The 7,500-nt window shown below is 43.0% G+C and overlaps 1 protein-coding gene across 3 annotated transcripts in view; it reads left to right on the top strand.

Annotated features, from left to right (window-relative positions):
- Positions 1-7,500, top strand: part of LOC109528704 (ERC protein 2-like) — a 139,626-nt gene that overhangs the window by 120,290 nt on the left and 11,836 nt on the right. The window lies entirely within an intron of this gene.

Raw genomic sequence — 7,500 nt, 5'->3', positions numbered from 1 at the left:
AAAACTTGGGAATACCTCAAAAAGCAATCAAGAAAGAGGCAGATGTGAATTTAAGGCATTAAGAGAAAAGTCACAATTAACTGGCCTTTGATTCCTGGTCGGTGACCGTAGGTGTTGATGTGAGTGTGAATGCATGCCTTTGTCTGTGCCCTGTAATTGACTGGGGACCAATCCAAGTTACAGTCTACCTTTCAACCCCAGTCAACTTGGACAGACTATAGTGTCTCTGCAATCCTGAACAGTGTAAGAAGTAGAAAATGACTGCAGGGATAGATAACACACCGCAGTGTCATAAAAAGGAGACGAGCCCAAAGAAGCTTTACTCGCAAGCACGTAGGATAGAGTTCAGGTCAATCCAACCCCAAGTGTGAATTAAAACAACGACAACATTTGTGCGGACACTGCAATCGTGACGCAATGCATCACCAACTGTTTCTTTATTACTGTCTGGGGACACATACAGGTATAATCTCTCACGCCCTCTCTGTCCCTGTGATCTGACAGTCGGATGTTGGATTCTTACAATATTGCTTGGAGGCATTCTGGTGAGTCTTTCCGAGCCGGTGAATGTCTGTCATAAAGCAAGTGGGCTCTAGACAGTGTAATAATGCTAGTGCAACACTATCTTTCTCAAACTCGGCACACATAGAGCGACGCAGCCAAACGCGACTGAACTGTCATGCACTGTGCGGGGTTTTGCAACTAGTATTCAGGAGTTGCCAATCATCAGTCATTAGTTTTACGCTACTTCAAAATTTGAATCCAGGTAAATGTCATCACAACGGTAACAGTCAATCAAAAATGTTGTGTCGTATCACATCAGCTTTCACAACAAATTTCAGCAAGATTCAGCAGGCCGCCGCCAAGCTGTACCAATAACGCAGTATATATTAATATTATGGAAGTGTCTAGGAGAGGTGGCAGTGGAGTTTCTGACTGGGTTGTTCAACAAGATCTTAGATGGTGAGAAGATGCCCGAGGAATGGAGGAGAAGTGTGCTGGTGCCCATTTTTAAGAACAAGGGACATGTGCAGAGTTGTAGTAACTACAGAGGAATAAAGTCATAAGCCATACAAGGAAACTATGGGAAAGAGTAGTTGAAGCTAGACTAAGAGCAGAAGTGAGCATTTGTGAGCAGCAGTATGGTTTCATGCCAAAAAAAAAGAGTACGACAGATGCAGTATTTGCTTTAAGGATTTTTATAGAGAAGTACAGAGAAGGTCAGAGGGAACTGCATTGTGTCTTTGTAGATCTGGAGAAAGCGTATGACAGGGTGCCCAGAGAAGAACTGTGGTATTGTATGAGGAAGTCTGGGGTGACAGAGAAGTATGTTAGAGCGGTGCAGGACATGTATGATGACTGTAAGACAGTGGTGAGGTGTGCTGCCGGTGTGACGGAGGAATTCAAGGTGGAGGTGGAACTTCACCAGGGGTCAGCTCTGAGCCCCTTCTTATTCGCTATGGTGATGGACAGGCTGACAGACGATGTCAGACAGGAATCTCCATGGACTATAATGTTTGCAGATGACATTGTGATCTGTAGTGATAGCAGGGAACAGGTGGAGGAGAAACTAGGGCCGTGGAGGTTTGCCCTGGAAAGGAGAGGAATGAAGGTCAGTCGCTGCAAGATGGAATACATGTGTGTGAATGAGAAGGACCCAAGTACAAGAGTGAGATTACAAGGAGAAGAGATAAAGAGGGTGGAGGATTTTAAGTACTTGGGGTCAAGTGTCCAGAGCAATGGAGAGTGTGGAAAAGAGATGAAGAAGCGTGTACAAGCAGCCTGGAACGGCTGGAGAAAAATGTCAGGTGTGATACAAGAGTTTCAGTTTCAGTGGAGATGAAAGGAAGGGTGTATAAAACTGTGGTGAGACCAGCCATGCTGTTTGGACTGGAGACAGTGCCACTGAAGAAAAGACAGGAGGCAGAGCTGGAGGTAGCAGAGATGAAGATGTTGAGGTTCTCTTTGGGAGTGACCAGGTTGGATAGAATCAGGAATGAGTATATCAGAGGGACAACTCATATTAGAACTTCAGAGAGGCCAGATTGAGATGTTTTGGACATGTCCAGAGGGGAGAGAGTGAATATATTGGGAGAAGGATGCTGAGTCTTGAACTGCCAGGCAGGAGGCCAAGAGGAAGACCAAAGAGGAGTTTTATGGATGTAGTGAAAGAGGACATGAAGGTAGCTGGTGTGAGAGAAGAGGATGCACAAAACAGGGTTAGATGGAGGCAACTGATTCGCTGTGGCGACCCCTGAAGGGAAAAGCCGAAAGGAAAAGAAGAAGATATTCATTTGGCTTTAGATTCTTACCATAATATTTAACTATATTTATAATTTTGTATGCACTTGTGGCCAAAAAGCGAACCGTGAAGAGTATCAGTTTGCATCAATGAATGACGCATTTATTGCCAAGAATTCTCAAACATCCACTTTCTCAAAACTGTGAATTTCTTTTAAGAGCACCAAGGGCCACAGTTTTGTCATTGCAGCGAGTTGATTTCAAGCGCGGTGATCAATCGTCAGCTGTAAGTTGCCAACCGTATTTCCCAATTGTCCAGTTCAATCATGTTTAATTTGCAGTGGGCCGAACACGAACGCTGTCCACGTGCATGCGTGTCACCAGTGCATTTGTGTAGTGTGTTGGGCAACAAATGCTGATTGTTCATGCAATTGTTTTGTGGCATACTCTGCTGTGTTGATGTGTTTCATGCAGCAGACTTTGAATTTGAACTCTTTTCTGTTGCAGATTAGTTTTAGTCCCACATGCATACGTGTGCACACACAGTTCAGTAAAAAAATAGTTCTGAAGCAACATTCAAAATCATGGTTGAGGCATTCCTGTTCAGTCAGGAACAGAATTGATGCCAAGCTAAGCATCAGGTGCAATTTGGTCAGCGCACTTTCAGGGGGACCAGTCTGTTTGCTTAACCGCTGCTGGGTACGCTGTACCACTTAGTTGGCTCAACACTGGCATCATGCCCAAATCTTTTATTCTGGGCCCATCCATATTATGCCTGACTAATGGCACACATCCAACATTCAGCAAATGTTTCTGTTCATATCTTTTTTTATTTAACACGGTGTCGTTCATGTTGAAATGTTAATTTACCAATTGTATCACCTAATTATTTTTCACCCGATGAATGGGTGGTTTTCATTGTTGAATCACTACAAGACAGTCCAAGGTTGACTTTAAGCTGCATGTTTTCCCTCTGCCTGTGTGGGTTCCCCTTGGTATTGTTGTCTGTATGTAGTTAGCTAGCTAACTAGTATTGTTAATTTCATTAAGAAAGACTGAACAAAAATATTTTCATCAATGCAAATTTTTTCACCCAATTAAAACTTAATATCTTCTAGCATGTAATGATAGTAGCTACTTGTTGATATAATTGTGTGTGAAGTTGAATTTGTGCTAACTCAGATATGTTATACTGGTCGGGTTTCAATTGGATTGCAAGTTTAGTGAAAGCAGACAGAAGAATGAGCTCATCTGGGAGCTGCAACTGAATCATTGTTGACACAAATCACCTGGGCAGCTCCAAAGCTAAAAAGCTTTTAATGTTGTAGGAAGATTTTCCACGAATTTGTCTGTGTGACTGCCTGAAATTCTGTCCTGTCATCCAGGAGAGGATTTTTGAAGTCAGACGATGGTGGGCGAGAGTGCTTCACTCACAATTCACATTCTAGTTCGTCCCAGTGGGGTTTAGGTCAAGTCAGTCAAGTTTTACCACAGCAAACTCATCTTTCGTCTTCAACTGCTCACACTGTGCAGGCCACAATTCTTGCCCCCAACAGTGGAAATATAGAATTGTTCAGAAGGTTTTTGGTTTTCTGAAGAACTACAATTTTTTTTCCAAATTCCAAATGACCCAACCTGAAGTTTGTATATGCGAAGAGTATTTGTTTCCTCGCAGCTATTTTGCTTGACTTCTCCTTCAACTAGGTAAGTCGAGCGAGATGGCTGTCATCTGTCATTACAGAAAACTGGGGGAGAAATGCGGGGTATGCCATTTTAAATGGCCTACTCAAGGATGTAGGGTAATGTGAGTGATGGTTGAAAGTCACAATCTGTGACCTGAGAAAGCTCCTACTAAACATCAGCACATGACCTTGCTCGGGAGGCCTGAATTCTTTCAGCGTTAAGCCGATACTATTCCCAGCGCTGCCCAGACAAATGGAAGTTTACACACACACACACACACACACACACACACACACACACACACACACACACACAGACTCACACACACGCAGACTCACAAAGTAACATTTCATACTAAATGAGCTGTTTGATTCTTTTCCATTTACTGAAAGTCTGCAAGCACTTTACTCAATACGTTTTCACCACTTATTTTTGTGCAATGATGGGAATCGTTTTATTTGCTGCCTTGAATGTTTAGATGTTTGGAACAGCACATCATACGTTTTTCTTCAAGAAACCAACGAGCCTAACCTAGCTAGCACATTTATATCCAACTTCTCAGACTCTCATAAACAGGGTGAGGACATGTTTACGTACAATATCATCCCAGCTGGACTGTACATCATTCCTCTCTATCATAACAAAGCATATTTGCTTATCTTATGCTAGCAGTGCATCATAACCTGCTGCATGAATCTTACGTCTGCACTAAATGTTCATCGCTATCTTGGAGTCTGTTTATGGGCTACACAACATTTCTGCAATAAATATCACAAATACATGAAGCTCTTCATCAAAACTATTTAGGAGTATTTATGTCACGTTCTATGACGCTTATTTACGATGAGCTCTACCCTTATTTCAGCGTTACTCTCATATCCCTTTCCATGACATTGTACAGAGCCGCCCATGGAGTGTGCTAATGTTTAATATGATTTTACAGAGTCTGAGTGGTTGTTTTAAGTTTACAGCCCAGTAGGGGCAGTTTAGAGTTCAGAGCATTCCGTCATAACTGGCTCAATATCTTATCAAATATGGTCCTCCTCTGCTATGGAGAACCTCTATATCGTGTAAATAGTCTGCAGTCTCTGTCTCACTCTATCTCACTCCCAGTGACCCCGACCCGCACCTCCCTCCAACTCATCCCTGAGGCTCCAAAGGTGGGCATTTCCCTCCAAACCCAAACCTTTTGATGATCACTTTTCCCTGCTTCATTCATTGCCCCAGATTCATGCCTGGAGGCGGTAAGATCCCACAGCATGGAGAATTTACCACACGTGAAAACACACACACACACACACACACACACACACACACACACACACGCACGAGTGTTTGATCTGATGTTCATGTTTCTTGAAGGATTGTGATTAAGCAAGCAATCATTAAAACCATGATCGAGTCATCAGTGTTGGTTTTCTCCCTCCAGAGTGGATCCAATTGGCACTGTTCAGAATTGGCACTTAACTGCTTGGCATTAGGTAGAGATCAGTAGCAGACCACCAAGCATCGTAAAAAGCTCTTTTCCCCAGTGTGTATCCAATGTGTCAAATGTCCTGGGGCTCCCTCTGACCCTGGGGGCAGCGAGCAGACCAAGCCAACAAGATGATTGGTTCTTCCTGAGACCGGACTTACCTTGCATTAAGCATCATGCCGCAGCTGCGCTCAAACAAACAGTCTCAGTCCACTTGACAGCAAGCTCTAACAATCTCCTTTGTAGCTGCTTGTCCATGACATGAAGTAAGATGTTATTCATCATGCATGAAAAGGCCAAATTAATAAAAGTGTGAGAAAAACGGTATTGTGAGCTGTTTTATTAGATACAGTAGAAATAGGCTCCTAGATCAAGAGTGTTCAGGCTTAATCGCACACACACACAAATTTCTCCCTCTGAAGGATTATGTTTATTTATTTATAAAATGTGAGACTATAGCACTGCGTCTGCAATGCAGTTTTCTAAGTTTTTGCACCAATTCGGAGTAAACGCACATCCACACGACTTGACTTCTCCAAGGTCTGCTTTCACATTTGGCACACGTTCCAAAAAGTGTCTTGCTGTATTGCAGATGAAGTTAACTAACCAGGCCTTTATTTACAATGTGTGTTATGCCAATCAGGCAGTGATTTGTAAAATGGAAAGTGTTTCATTGCCTCTATTATATTATAAGGGTATGTTCAGTCTTAAAACTCTATTAAAAAAGAAAAATAACAACAACAAAAATAACTTTGGGAAAAGGCGCTATTTCCCCAAACGAGTATGTTTAGATGGCAAATCAGTGAAGCAGGAGAACTTGAACTATGGGCAATAAAGAACAGATGGAGAAGTGGAAAGATGTGTGGGCTGGAGAGTGGGGACGAGGCTCCTCGGTTTAGAAGTGAGAGCTGAAGGGTCAGTGGCTTTGGTGCCATCTTGAAAAGAGAGGATGGAGCCACGGGGCTATTACCACATCCGGAAATGGCTAAGGGGTGCAGGAGAAAATGAGCAAGGTCGTATTTTGTGTGACACACACACACACACACACACACACACACACACACACACACACACAGTTGCTTTCGGAAACTTTCATGTTGAATGAAATGTGTGCATACAGTATACCTGAGAGGCGCATTTATCGTATGTGTCTCTCTGTTTTCTGTGATCATGCCACCGCATGCAGTTTTGCACTCTAAATTTTCAAAGTAAAATAAAAATGTACCACTGCCAATACCTCAACCCTCCCTCCCATACCCTGAGAAGAAAGCGCTTTGACTAGGCTTGCATCCACCAACTTTATTTTTTTAAGATGGGGGTGAGAGGCTGTTACCGTGTCAGTCAGCATGGCCTCTTATCAGACCATCAGACTACCGTCAGATTCTCTTTCCAGATGGAGGTGAAATAGGGCTCCAGAAGCCCAGACCCCCACAGACACTGAGAGAATGGGTGCCTCCCCTGATCCCCTACCTGATGGAGGTGCTTTAATGTGGGCTCGGGTTTCATTTTTTGTCCCCTCCGCCCACACCCCCATCAACCTGGCCTACACTGGTATCTTCATTCAGACATGTTCCAGGCCCAGAAACCTGGATGCTAACGTGCTATTGACAACAAGATGAGGCAAAAGAAGTGTCGAGCATTCTATAGGCTACCAAAAGAGTGACTTAGGCGTAGCGAATGAATCGGAGTTCTAAAAGGGCCAAAACCATGACAGGGAAGTGTTGATAGCGAAATATGTGATCCAGCACTTGGCACACAGCGGCTGAATCAGCAGATACTAACATACCTAAAAACTGTGTGTTCAAGACCTTCGTGAAACTAGCCTATAACACCACATGTAAAGTTTGTGGGAAATAATCTGTTTCGCTTATGCCTTGAAAATGTTGTTTATGCTGCTATGATTTTAGAGATATTACACAGTTAAATGTAATGACTGACAAACAGTAGCAGCACAACAATACTTTTTACGGCGCAAACAACGGCAGCGGCTAAATCAGCAAATGCCATCATGCCTAATAACTGTGTAAGTTATTGTAAAGTGTCCTTGGGTGTCTTGAAAGGCGCTTATAAATAAAATGTATTATTATTATTATTATTATTAT

Source organism: Hippocampus comes, unplaced genomic scaffold (assembly GCF_001891065.2).
Source record: "Hippocampus comes isolate QL1 unplaced genomic scaffold, H_comes_QL1_v1.1 scaffold174, whole genome shotgun sequence".
In the NCBI taxonomy this organism is placed as follows: domain Eukaryota; kingdom Metazoa; phylum Chordata; class Actinopteri; order Syngnathiformes; family Syngnathidae; genus Hippocampus; species Hippocampus comes.
This window is presented reverse-complemented; position numbering and strand designations above follow the sequence as displayed.